This window comes from Natrix helvetica, assembly GCF_964273705.1.
Source record: "Natrix helvetica genome assembly, chromosome: 4".
Lineage (NCBI taxonomy): Eukaryota > Metazoa > Chordata > Lepidosauria > Squamata > Natricidae > Natrix > Natrix helvetica.
The window spans coordinates 125347326-125362613 of NC_138550.1; the positions used below are offsets into that span (position 1 = coordinate 125347326).

At 34.8% G+C, this 15288-nt stretch overlaps 1 protein-coding gene across 4 annotated transcripts in view; it reads right to left on the reverse strand.

Annotated features, from left to right (window-relative positions):
• CCDC178 (coiled-coil domain containing 178) overlaps positions 1–15288 on the reverse strand; it is a 156744-nt gene that overhangs the window by 141144 nt on the left and 312 nt on the right. For 2 of the 4 annotated variants that reach the window (XM_081952666.1, XM_081952663.1), the window contains exon 1: positions 4424–4526. The exons of 1 other annotated variant lie outside the window; for it this stretch is intronic. The gene's annotated coding sequence lies outside the window, so the exon portion shown is untranslated. Of the gene's footprint in view, positions 1–4423; positions 4527–15141; positions 15285–15288 lie in introns of those variants that run through there. One more of the 4 variants, XM_081952664.1, reaches the window with a different exon arrangement.

A 15288-nucleotide genomic window follows, 5' to 3' on the forward strand; every position in this document is an offset into this window, starting at 1 on the left:
GTCAAACTGGTGGCCCGTGAGCTGGATGCATCATGCACAGGCCATGCTTACCCCAGTTCCGTGAAAGGAGAAAAACATAATGAAATGTCACGTGACACCAATGTGATGCTGCAAGTTTGACACCCTTGATCTAGATGGTGGGGTACAGAAGGCTTTACAATCACCATTTGCCAATGATATTTAAGAAAATAACTATTTCCCTTTACTACTACTAGCATCAGACAATTAGATTGATCAATATAGAAGGGGGAAATTTAAACTTTTTCCTCTTATTAGCATTAATAAAAGACAGAGATGCTTTAGCTTTGTTTCCCTATCTCAACCCAGGGAATAAAAAGGCCAAAATGGATAAGTCATGCGTGACAAACTAAGTACATCCTTACTGCTTCCATAGGTATGAAAACACTAAGTAGCAGCCAAGCGCTGCTAATCAAAAGACCTTGATCTATTGATCATCAGCAGTGATCCCTTATGATTCAATAAGTTATAGAACTACCTTTAGCAGCCTAACTTGAAGTAATCATTTTCTGTATGACTTTATCAGTCTCTCATGTCATTGTGGAGGAATTTTGGCCCACTTTTCTTTACATTGCTTCATTTCATTGAGGTTTGTGGGCAATCGTTTATGCAATTATTTTGAGATCCTACCAAAACATCTTAATCAGCTTGCAATCTGGACTTTGCCTGAGCCATTGCAATAACCTTTATTCTTTTCTTTTTCAGCCATTCTGTTGTAGATTTGCTGGTGCGCTTGAGGTCATTGTCCTGTTGCACGACCCAATGTCAGATGAGCTTTTAGCTGTCGGACAGATGGTCTCACATTTGACTCTAGAATACTTTGTTATACAAAGGAGTTCTTGGTCAACTCAAAGCCTGCAAGGTGCCCAGCTCCTGTAGCTGCAAATCATCACCCTGCCACCACTATGCTTCATGGTTGATATATTTCTGCTGATATGCTTATTTGGTTTTGTCAAACATGGCACTGTTTAATATAGCCAAACATATCCACTTGGGTCTCATCTGTCCAAATAACAATGTTCTACAAGTCTTGTGATTTAGTCAGATGAAACTTCGCAAACCTAAGGCATGCTGCCATGCTCTTTTTAGAGAGGAGATGCTTTCTCCTGGTAAACCTTCCAAACAAACCATATTTGTTCAGTCTTTCTAATTGTATTGTCATAAAATTTAACATTTAATGTGCTAGCTGAGGCCTGTAGAGTCTGAGATGCAACTCTTGGATTTTTTGGAATTTCTCTGAGCATTGCATGGTTTGCCCTTGGGGTGAATTTGATGGACATCCATTACTGGGAAGATTGAAATGGTCTTGCATATTTTCTACTTGTAAATAATTTTCCTCACTGTAGGATGGACTTTAAATTGTTTGGAAATGGCCTTTTAATCCTTTGTAGATGGATGGGCAGCAACAATTGATTCTCTAAAATCACTGCTGATATCTTTCCTCTTTGGGATTGTGTTAACACCACATACACACACCAATGTTGGAAACCAGCAAACTCCTAAAACTTCAGCTTTTATAGAGGTAATCTCACTTACTGATTATCAATTGATCAAAGGCAATTCATTAGCAGCACTTGGCTGTTACTTAGCCTCTTCATACCTATGGAAGCAGTAAGGGTATACTTAGTTTTTCATACATGGCTTCTCCATTTTGGCTTTCTTTTTGTAAAATAAACGATGACATGGTGTAATATGTCATGCATTGTTGTTCATCTGAGGTTGTATTTACTTACTTTTAAGAACTGCAAATTACAGATGATTTTTACTATGTTCTGACTGATACATAAAACCATAGAACTCAAAGAGAGTGGACTTTTTAAGGCTCCAAAAAGTTAATTTAGAAAGCAACTTTAGAATATTTAGAATTAACTAGAAGCAAAGTTATAAAAACACTAAGATGAAATTGTTAACAAAGTAATCATGCTGTACTTAAGAGTACGGTATTCCACCATATTATAATAATCTGCTAGCTGCATTTAGAACAGATGAAGACATGCTTATATTCCTTCATTTCCATTTTGTCCTGTCCCCTACTTTTCTCCACTGTAATCAGTTGGGGAAAGAATTTTAACTAAGTGATTGGTCTGAATTCCCCCTGGATTGGAAGGATATTAAAAATGATTGGTATGCAGCACATCCAATTTTAAGGCTTTTCAAAAGTACATTCTGACAATGAAGGCTGAGAGATATATGAAAATAACCTTTCGAATTATTTTCAGGTGCTGCTGCTGTATGGTCCTTACAACAGTGTAGCACTGGTTTTATATATTCCTTCAGTTATTGTTTTATTCACTGCATCTATCTTGCTCTAGGATGCTTGGCCTGGGGTCCTGATACGAGCCTGCTATGTTGGGGGTGGCTGAGTAGAGAAGATCTCCATCTCAGACTACACATCATCTTGGCTTTTAGCTTTTCTATTTAATTATTCTAATTTTAGTTTGTTTTGTAGTACTTTTTAACTTTTTATCATATTGTAAGCCACGCTGAGTAACTGCACCAGTAAGAAAGAAATTTAATAAACAAATAAAGACAACCTAGCTTGAATTACTAAAGCTTTGTTGTATGACTGCTCTTCTTGTTTAGAGAAGAGCTGATAAGACACTTTAAAAAATCTGAATGTCTACCAAAACTTGTAGAGCAAACAGAAATCTATTAACCCACTGGTCTGCTGTTTAAATATACTGATTAAACATCTATCTATGTTAGTTGGAGTAACCACATATATAAGCATACTATTCCTTTTTATAGACACATATACTGATTTGCACATCTGATATGTTTGTTTTGGATTTGGGTGTTTTTTAAAGAACCAATCAGAAAATAAGCATCTCTTTTATATTTATTTAAATGTAGCAGGTAAAATATTTCAGCATTTTATCAGAAAATAGGATTGTACTTATATTTGACAAAAGACAATAAATAAAAATAAAACATGTCTAAAACATGATAAAAGAGCATTTTAAAAATGCATTTTCATCTTGTTAAATATTTTTACCAAATGTTTTGCTTTTAATTAAATGTTTAATTTAATTAAATGTTTTGTTTTAAATTGTCAGTTTATCATTATATTTTAACTATTTTATCCTCTATTTTTAAACAAAACAAAAAGTATATAAAATAATTTTGCTTAAGTATATTTCCTTCAGTATGTCTAATTACTTTTATTTTATACTTTCTGTCAATAATTAGGAATGTAGCAATGTGGGTTTTTTTCAAACATATGGAACAATTAAACTAAATTTCAATGTGCAGTTACTATGGAAACTAGAATATTTTAAAAGTGTTACAAATTAAAATGCCCTTTTTGCATCAATATGCTTTTTAAAAAATGTGATTTTTTACAAAAATGTTAAAATTAAAAATATCTAGAGGACAAAATTACTATGGGCATATTTTCATGCATGTGAAGATTTGTTTGGAAGAAAATATAATCAATTATTCAAAGAAAAATGGTAACCTGCAATGGGCAGTTAAAAAGTTAGCATGTTGTAAAAATGTGTAATATAGTACAAAATATCTGACAGTGTTTCAAGTCCAATTCAATTTGATTTTGAAGGGTGATTTTTAACCTTTAAGTAGACAACGTTATGCATATATAACAATAATTCTCGCTAGTTAGAAATCACTTTAATGGGATTAATGCAAATGTATAGTAAACTATTATGAAGTACGAAAACCTCCAATTTGGTAAAATATGGGTGCAGAGAAAGCCAGCACTTCGACTCCCTAGTATAGGTCTCCTGCGTAAGCAGGGGGTTGGATTAGATGACCTTCCGGGTCCCTTTCAACTCTGTCACTGTTATTATTTGCTGTCATCCGCTTGCAAATTCCTCACAAAATCTAATCCCTTCATTCCCACACTACAGCCGCGATGCACGACCAAAAGCCTAGGCGTCCTGAACTAACTTCGGTATATTTCAAACCCCCAGTCACGGCCGCCATTTTAATTTTTTTGACTATATTCTAATGACGGCCCTGATGACAAGTTAGGAGACAAGGAGTTCGACCTATCGCGTTATGGAACCATGGTCTAAAGGGAATTCGGCTCCGCCTCCCGGGTAATAAAAGGTCAAATGGGTTCGAGTATCCTGAATCTCGGGCAATAGAGGCAACAAAACGGGAAGTAGGGCGGAGCTCTAGGAGCGGAGCGCCCCTCCTCCAAGTCCCACCCAGCCGGGCTCCCGATTGGGAACACGTGCGGGCTTCTGCTCATTTCCCGCCACAACAGTCACGTGAACACCGCTCTCCTGTTCTGGCGGTCCCCGGGCCCCTCTCCGTCCACCCATCTAACCAGAAGCCGGGCTCTAATCCTTCGCCTGCCGCTGCCTCAGGGTCCCCCGTCACCAGTTTCCTGCTTTTGCCGCGGTGACACTCCCCAACCACGATTCGCTTTTGGCGCTTGTACTTGTAGTCTCGGCCTTGCCATTCCCTTCTTTCGGCTGCCCGCGTTGCGTGCTGAAGTCTGGGGTTCGTTATTGCTGTCTCCATGACAACAACGGCTACACGCTTCGAGGAACAACACTCCTCCCCCTCGTTAGCACAACCCCAGCCTAGAAGGGGCGGACGGGAAGCACGGCAGCGCTTCTTGCCGTTTCTCTACTCGAAGCGATCGTGGGCCAGGAAGGACGGGGTGTTTCCTAGCGCTAACGCTCGGCGAAGTTTTAAAATAATGGAAGTTTTCGGATTTTCATAATCTGAATCTCTCTACCGATTATCCTCATGGAATTTTTTAAAGGTAGACTCGTAGAGCCCCCTCCCCCCCCTTTTTTAATTGTAGATTTTATAATATAACTAAACCTTCCTCAACTTGGCTCCTTGATTCCAAATACGTTGGAACTGCAATTCTTAAAATCCAGTGTCCACATGTCCACATACCTACCAGTATATACATTTCATTAGATGCATATTTTAATGCCAAGATGTATAGTATAAATACATCAGTGACTGGGAACTACTTAGAATAACTAGGTAAGTGAAACGAAACAACATGCAAAACTGCACAATATATTATTTCGACATTTCAAAAGCAGCTGCTGAATGATGAGTTGGCGCCACTATAAGAAGGTAGTTGTGGCAAATGACGTATTCTACTAATTCAACTATTTTCTTTTTTTAAGCGGATTAAACAATTGGCATTTACTTTCTGCTAAATTCACTCCAGAAATGCCTACACTCCAGAAGTAACATTGAGCCTTCAAAACTAATTGTCCTAGATCGATCCTCTGAATTTATCATTTCCCTTGTTAAAGCCATCTGTTGGTGCCTATCTCCATGTTTGTGATAATATTTACAACATCATAGCCCAAGCTAATGAACACTTTGCATTAGAAAATCCCAAATCTGTATATCTAGTCTATGCTTGTGGATAGCTACAACACCTTTTTTTTGCAACTTCTTCAGCAAAGTCTGACCAACATTTGTCAAAAAGCAGTTTTGCAGCATGGCAACTGCGTAAGGAATTATTAAGCCTAATTATATAATTAAACTAATTTGTATAATACAATCTTATCTAAACAAGAAATTTTAAAATCCTGTCCTAGTTGCTACCTTACCACACTCACTATCCCTATCCCATGTAAAAATTGAACCCCCAGCCAATAAACAGAAAGCATAGATGAAAAATATAGATAAGGCTAGGTAAAAGAAATAATCATGGTCAAATTCCCTCCTGCTCCAAACAATTGAAGCTCTTTTGCTGTCTATAAAGCAATTGGGCCAATCTTCTCACATGTAATAAATATTAAAAAGTAAAAAAGAGAAAATAACCACTGCAAACTACTTCCCTTCGCCACTCTTTCATAAATCTCAAATCCTCAAAATCTTGCTGCCTGAACACTTTTAGAAATTATGGTTTTATATTTATGGATCAAAATAGTGCATGATTCTTAACAAAATTCTTAACAGATTGTTAATAAATTATTTAATCAAAAGTAAACTAACACTATGGTTTCTGTAACTATTACTATATAGCATAGTACTAATTATTTGTTCAAATATATAAACAATAATTTAATCAAAATTTAACTATGATTTCTGTATTTATTACTATATAGCATAGTACTAATGATTATTTGTTCAAATATATGAATAATTTACTGAATATTTTAGTCTTATTTCAAAGAAAAAAATAAAATGTTGATTGACTTGTTTGCATGTATATAAAATTCCTACATATTAACCTACTCACCCACCCACACGTACATTATTTATACCCTCACACATATATTCACACAAACTTTATAAAAACTAGAATTCCAATATCTCCCTTTCAGTCTAGAAAGCTTTCTTCACTCAAACCTGTTTCTCAAATAACCATCCCAGTTGTAAGAATGGGGTGCATTTAGCTGCTGCCAGGTAATTTCCAATAATCATAACAAATTATAGATGCACAGTCCATTTTCATTACAACAACTCCCATCTACTCAAGCTATTTTTGCACATATATGATGGGTTACTTAAGTACTCATTCTCTCAGGTGCAGAAAAATTGGCCCATAGGCATATATATGGCCTACTAGTATGCTGTGCAAAATTACATAAAATCACTAAACCACTGAAATGCTTCATATTGGCTCAACAGATGGCATACAGTAAGATTTTCTATTTGGAGACACAAGTATTGAAACATAACTCAGAAGAATAGTTTTCAGTAATCTGATAGCAAATCTACAGTCTTAAAAGGACTGTAATAAATTCAAAAGCAAATAAAATACATCGTACCAGTAATACACTTTCTAAAAATAATATTCCGCTGTATAAAAAAAATAAGAATAGTGACATCTACACTACGAAAATAGCTATAACCTAAATCTGGAATTTGGATTCCATAAATTTGCATTTATCATCATGTGACATTTTTGATGTTATATGAATATCATCTGTTGTTACAATCTGCTCTTCATCGAGAGAGAAACACATATCTCGATTTACGATCCACACATATCTAAATGAAGTAGAGCTAGGCCGAAAACTCATGTAGGATAGTGTTTCTCGATAGAAAAGCTGTATAATTTTATTTATTTATACTTCATTCTTTCTTAACTACCTATCTTCCTTGAAGAGGGGCTCTGGACGGTGTACAATATCATCAATAAAATTAAATATTAATATGTTTCTTCTATAATGTTTTCTAGTTACAGCTATTCTATCATCATTCCCACTACTAATCTGGGTCAATTAGGTATTGATAAATAATACAACAGGTTGTAAAAATGTTTCAGGGAAAATAGACATTTGTTCCAGATAATATTAATTTTCAAATGTCAATCTATTTTCTTTCCAGAGATATAGGATAGCAATGATACAATCAAAATCTGTTTTATTGAAATCTGTCCTACCTAGAGATACATTGGATTGGATTGCATGCTATATGATACATATTTTCTCAATTTCATATAGGTATTGTTTTGCAAATGTCAAAACCCAAAACCTCCTATCTTATCTGGAACTCTCTGATTGTTGAGGAAAGGACAATTTGGAGTAAAGAAACATCTTGTGCAGAAAATATGAATTTTATATTCCCCCCAAAGCCCCTTCTTTGCTCTAAAATGCCTCATCCTAAAGCTGTTTTTTTTTTTAAAAAAACTTGTAAGGACATTTAAGCAATGTGTCTATTAGGGAGTACTCTAGTATCCACAAGGCAGTTTACAGAATACTGTAGTAAATATCAGTATCATATGGAATAACGGGGTTTGAGATATATGAAAAACATTAGCAAATCATACATCATCAGTTATTTCACTGAAAAATAACTTTTTTATTGGGCACTAGTTTTTATAATTATTGGCTATGCCATCAAAGGCAATATGTACTCTGCTTTACTAGACAAGTATGATTTACCATGTTGAGTACAAGAACCTTGAAATATTCTATGTATTGAAAATATATAGGGAATAAATTATAGTGGTTAATATATTATCACTCTAATCATTAGAGCTGTATAATGCTTGTTTTTATGAAGATACTGTACCAGGAGGCACAAATAGTTAGGAGTAATAAGCACTGAAATATGTATAATAAATTATTTATAGAGGTGGCAGGCATTTTAATGGAGAATTACTAGACAAAAAATGCCTAAGCACTCCCAATTTAACTTTTGAAAATATCCTTGTCAAATTCAAATGAGGAAAAACTCAGCTAGAAAGAAAATGGATTCAGTAGCTTTTCCTGTATATGGCACTCCAACACACACACACACCCACACATTTATTCTATCTTTAATTTTTTTTAACAAATAAGACAATGAATATTTGTAATACTTGTTCCTCTTCCTATTTTCCCCATAACAGCAGCCCTGTGAGGTGTGAATTGGGCTGAGTGATTAGTCCAAAGTCATTCAATCGGCTTTCATGCCTAAAGTATGACTAGAACTCACAATCTCCTGGTTTCTAATCTGCCTTAACCATTAGACCAAACTATTGCATTTTAGTATCAATGCAATAGATGACGAGATGTTTATTACAATTATACATAGTGCAAAACCACATTCTGCAGATTTTAAATATTTACATTAACTGAAGAACAGATTCTTGCAAATTTTCACATGGCAGAATATAATTTATCACCCAATAAATTAAAGAAAAATAATAGTAAGAAAGGCAGCTAATCTTCAGTTACAGCTCTAATCAGTATCACTATTTAATCCTGTTCGTCATTTAATGGACATTTCATCTTTTGTCCACTGAATGAATAATGGCTGGAAACTGACCAAGGAGAGATTCAACCTAGAAATAAGGAGGAACTTTCTGACAGAACAATCAACCAATGGAACAGCTTGCCCTCAGAAGTTGTGGGGCTTCATCATTTGAGATTTTCAAGAAGAGATTGGACTGCCATTTGTCAGAAATGGTGCAGGGTCCCCTGCTTGAGCAGGGGGTTGGACTAGATGACCTATGAGGTCCCTTCCAACTCTGTTAATCTGTTAAAGTTTAATGATAGCCTTGTGCTTAAAACCTACTCCAAAATTGTTAATGCATGTAGTATTACCACAATTTTTATCCTCCTGGGGAATGAAGGTAAGGACTTATCAGTATGATGGGCATGTTACTGATATTCACTTATATAGTTGTTGCAATAGACACTTGACTGTTGATTTTCTGTTCTCTTAATGAGTGTTTTATTCTAAACTTAACAATAATATTATAATTTGCATTTGCCATTAACTTTCTGGTTTCAATTGGCTTACCTTCTCTGATGTCATAAAAAACATTTGCAAGCCTTATCCTAGAGCACCTTAGTACTTCAAGGAAATCTTAGAATATGAATGTCAAAATCTGTGACCAGCCTATGTGAAATTGAACCCCCTCAACTATGTCAGTACTCCATGAGTTTTTGAAATATGCTGTGTTAGTACAGATCAGCTCAGTGATCTTGGAACATTTCGATGAAAAAAGATAGGCAACATGCTGTGCCTATATATGTGGTGGGTTTAAGCAATGCATCAGTATTTCAGATATATAATCTTAAAATTCATAAACGAACATGAGCAGTAAGCAGAATAAAATAGTAATAAATATTGTATCAGTATAATACAGATTTTGTACTATCATGAAAAATATCCCATTTTCTAATATTTTTTTCAACGATTGTTTTTCCTAATATATAGAATACTTGTTTATGTTGCAAACATTTTATAAACATCTTTCCTTGAGAGTTAAGAGATATTTAAGAATGAGAGAAAGAGAGAGATTAGGTTTTTTTTTAAAAAAAGTCTAAAAACTGGATTTGAAAAACAGACATACTGATTTATGTCTTTATTTTTAGAAAGTGAATCTTATATATACCCATACACATATACATACACTATACATATACACATACATACATATTCCTTATGTCAATATCTACTATTTCAATAATTTATATAGGGCCAGAACAATTAATAAATGGTTACTGACACAAAAGCAATGATTGGCAGACTTAAAATTGGATGAAAATACCAAACGTTGTCATTTGACAACTTTAAATTAAATCTGGAGGTGGAGAGAGAACCACACTTAATACATACTGGTAAGTCCTGAGGAAATAAACCTTACAACAAGGAAGTGGTAAAAAGGAAGGAGTGCTTAGTAATCTGCAGGAGATATAGCAGGTAACTAAGAAAGCTAGTTTATTAACAGGCACATATTTGGTATGGCAGAAAAACTGTATGAGCAATTTAAGGGTTAACAAAAAATTACTGAAGAGCAAATTACCATTCCTCCCCAGCTAGATTACATGAGATTATAATAAATGGAGAAAAAAAAAGTTAGGCATTGTGCTTTATGTACAGTATTTAAGTCATATCTGTTTAATCTGTACACTATTTCATTTTATTTTAGCAATAAAATATTAGCTCATATAATATATAGTTGGTTAGAAAGATAAAATTAAAAACTATAATGCTGAAGAAAAGATAATTTAGCTATAATTAATAAGTAATTTACTCTGTGACTGTGTGAAAGAATATAAACCTGATTTGGGAAAAGAAATGAGCAATGAACCATTACTCAGTGTTGAGAAAAAGTATGAGAAAGAAATTTAATGTCCTGTTAATTTTGTTTGGTACAAGAGGTGGTTTGGGAAAAGTGACGGGTATTCAAAATTTTATTATTGTGCCCTACAAGTCCATTCCTAAAATCCCTTCTCTGCCTTTTTTTTTTGATCTTGTCAATCTTGAAGAGCGGATATAGTGTATCTTTTATTTCTAAACTGCAATACACTATTCAATATAATTTCTTCAGAAAATTAACTTGCACCTCCACATCCTTAAATCAAGAGAATGTTTGCCTTTGAAATGTAAATAGTGCAGCTTCATAAAAATTTCTTCTCTGAAACAATTTTTCAGTTTCTCTTGTCACATTCTGAATCATATTGAAGGAATAAAGTAGAAGAAAGATACCGCACTTTGAAGATAACAGTCTACATAGTTAAATGTAAAGGTCAACTTCTATTTAATGATAATTCAAATATGAGGAATCTCCAATATAACAAATTGGTTATAGTATAAAAATAATTTTCAATATTAAAAACAAGCCACATTTCTGAATTTTAAATGTGCCAAGTGGATTTTATTATGCATTGGGGTCAGGTAAAGCATGTCTAAAATTACATCAGCAGTTTACATATACGTTGAGTTGGCCAAATGACTAATTGAAAAATTTTAGGGCAAGTTGAAACTATCTTCAAATTACCATAAAAATGTATGTGCTTAATCTGTTTGACTAGCATTCTGCCAAGGGCTATAGTAGCTTCTAGTACACCAGGTATATACTTGGAGGGATGTATATCTAGAAGTAAATCTGCATAATCTCTCAATCAGTACATGTTGCCTATCAAATCTATGTGCCTATTTTGCTAATACAGTTGGGGAAAATATAAACCATGAAGCAGATTTTCTTCCTGGTTTTTAATAATTATGAATTAGCACAAATAATGATGGCATTATTGCTGAAAACCGTGTAAAAATACAAATGAGTGGAAAACACACAGCCAGGAGTGTAAAAGTAATACTATCTTTTTAATGGATTTGAACATTCTCTCATCTCCCTCTATTGCCTAACGGTTTTTTAAATTACTGAATGCAATCTAGTGACCAGTTGTTTGAATGATTAACCTATACAATCTGTAGCTCACTAACCTTTATTACCTTCTGTATACCTTCTTACAAAATATCTTACAGTTTTCTTCTTACCTTTTTGAAACCTCAAAATCTTAGGAAAATAATTATATAATGGAAGTAATGAATGTTAGATCGTTTCCTATTAAAAGTAGAGATATATAAAAGATATATAAGTATCATTATTGTTGATATAAATGGTTATCGACAAATACATTGAAGTAATAGTGTTTTAAAATACTTCATTTATTTGTTATGTTCAATACTTTTATAGTACCTATTAATAATAAACCCTATGAGGATTTAAATTATAAAATACAAAAGATGCAAAATAGATATATTGAAAACAATTACAAATTATAAAATTATAAAATAAAAATCACTTAAAAGAAAAACTACTCTATCCAGGCACTAAATATATTAGTTGTGCTGTAGTGATAAGATACAACTACAAATAATGCTCATTTCGGTTCTGATATATTAATTCACTTCATATAATAATTCCTGAATTAATGGTTTATGAAGGTGGATGAACTGCAGATTCAAAAAATCCTGTTATCACATACTAGTTTCTTTGCCTTCATAGCTCATATGGCTTTCTTGCTGTATATAAAGTTCGTATTAATATCAGTTGGAAACCTCAGAAGATTTATACTCCAAATTAGTCTGTGTAAATATTTTGCACAACAATAATTATGCTCACAATAATAATTATACAATTATCCCAAAGGATTATGAAAAAGAAAGAAAAGAAAGCAGCAATGTTGGCAGCAATAGGAATATATAAGGAAATCCATAACCATTAAGACTAGGAATTTCTTTTTTCGTAGCAATAGGAATGACATCCTAATTTATTATCTGTTCTTTGATATCTCAAGTAAACTTACAGTTGTATGTTACTAAACCAACCTTGACATCAATAATGCAATTAGTTATCTCCAAAATAAGATAATATTTAGTTCATTAACTATATTGGTTAACCAATTAATTAGAACACTGATTAAACAAAGAATGCTGAATGTAACTGTGTGTCTTCTACAAATTCACAGCATGAAGGGACCTTGACCTGGTCCACAGTCATAAATGTCACCTTGCCCCTTCATAGTCCCTTTCTGGGAGAGGGGCGGTCTAAAAATCTAAGAAATAAATAAAATAAATAAAATACAAGGGAACCATAGCAGACAGAAGACATGATTGAATCTTGTATTGACTGTTGAGATATAAAAGGGTTATAGAAAAAGAAATAATTGAAGGACGTAGTTGAGTTACAGCAGAGGTACAATGTTGCATAAATAGTCAACTTTTTACTGTTTTTTTATTTTATTGACGTAATCGATTGATCTCATGCATCATTATTCTAGATGGTATACAAACAATTATATTTCAGAAACTTTCAAAAAATATTATCAAGGCTACGAGAGAATTAGATTATAAACAACGGAGCTACCTTATCAAATTACTGTTCCCTTGCAACTGCCAGGATTGGTCACAAAATCAGATATTAAGGGACTTCCAGGAGGTCAGAGATGTAGCAAATCTCACCTCAGAAGATGATGTTCCACAGGGAGTATCATGGCAGAAAAACCTCATCTTTGGGTCCTAACAATTCATTCTAACAGATGGGACTCACAACCTACCTCTTATGCTAGACCTGACAAGATGGCAGAAATAATTGGAAAGAGGCAGTCCCTCAAAACGTTGTGAACTCTCAAGTTTCCTCTTTACCTCTTTCATTTTGTATTCAAAATGAACAATGATAATTATGTCTCTCTCTCTCTCTCTCTCTCTCTCTCTCTCTCTCTCTCTCTCTGTGTGTGTATGGGTGTAGATATATATGTATGTATACAGCATATATGTTATGTAAGTATATGGGTTAGATATACTTTCTTTTGAGAGCAGGCAACAAAATTTCATTTTTAATGTGTGCCACTGTACTCACAATTTAAAAAATGACAATAAAGGTTATCTTAATCTTAAATAACTCAACATCATGCCATGAAGAGCTTTAAAGGTCAGAACCAACACCTTAAATTAGACCCAGAAGCAAGCTGGCAACCAATACAGCTTGTAGAGCAGAGATATATGTGTGCTGCACACACATGTGGGAAGCTCATATAACTTCCCATGCCACCGAATTCTGTAACAGCTGGAGCTTCCGAATACTTTTTAAGGGCAGCCCCATGTAGAGCGCATTACAATAGCCCATCTGGGAGGTGACCAAAGCATGTGCAACCAAGAGTAGAATAATAAATAAAATCATTAGTTTTAAAGTTTTGAAGTCCTTTTGATGAAAACTTTTGTGTACTAAAATTAGAAGTGGAAGACTTAAGGTTACCTAAATTACCATCACCTGTTTATTAGAATTCCAGTTATAGCCTTAGTGTCATTAATAGTTCAGTGCTTAACTGAGCATTACTGAATCTGCAAAGAAAATTAAAAAAACCAGACCAGCCTTCACAGTTGTACTCCACTGAAATCACACTGCCCCAACCCATTTGTCACATTTCCATAATTGCCAAACATCATTATTCTGGAATTCTATTATGGTTTTCGTTAAAATCTACATAACTCTATAGCATTGCTATAGCTACTGTTGCTTTAATAATCATTACATTGCTTTCATAGTTTACTTTCTCTTGAGAGCTCAAAGAATCATTTATGGGTATGTGTCGTCCCCACTTCCCACTATATTCCCATACAGCAAACTTATATTGGACAAGACAGAATAAGTGCTTGCTCATTCTTACCTAATCATCTCTAAGCAGAATAAACGTACACAGGACTTTCTCTGATCCTGGCCCAAGACAGTAGCTTCTATACTATTTTATTTTTTAACTAGACCACGCAACGATGTTAAAAATGACAAAGTATTTTGAACCTAAAATGTTCCCAAGTTGTTGAACACGGGCAAAATCTAGGTTTTCTTTGTTAAATGAGATAGCGGCCAGATTCTTTATTGCCTGCAAAGATACAGCGAACCTTCAGAATGTATCAGGACCTAGACACATAACTGCGGAATAGATGAAAGTTACATCGCTCGGTAAGGAGGAGCGAATAGCGAGTGGAAAAGGCACATGCGGGAAGGAAGCACACTCAAATCGTTGAAGATTCCACTCATTTTAAGAGAAAAAGTTTTGGAATCTTCTAAAGCTGACACAATCTAGTGATTCATATTGCGAACTTTTACGGAATCCGGGAGAGAAGGGGAGATGTAACCTGTCCCCATCTCTATTTACGCCTCTGTTCATTGAAGCGGAGGGGGGAAGGAGGTTGGACCTTCTGTAGTTTTCTAATAACGGGATGAGTATATGGAACGACAGCAGTATAACCCATCTGCTGCCGACAGCCGTGTTCCTAAGCTCCGCACCTGGTCACGGAGACCGAAATCTAGGAGAACGCACAGCAGGCGGCGGCGGTGGGTGGAGGGCGGATCCAATCGACACGCCCCCTTCTTTCGGCGTTTGGTGCCGTAGGGAGTTAAGACTCCGAGGGGGCGAGCAGGTGAGGGGGGGGTCAGACCTGGCTTACCCGGCTACTCTGGGCTTGCTGGAGATAAATACGATGGAAGAGCATCCGACACCTCTTGTTGAGGGGGTCCCGCCCCCATTTGGAACCGGCCCCGGTGGGATGTAGTGTTGACAAAAAAAAAAAACGCCTTCTTTTCTGTTAGCTCCC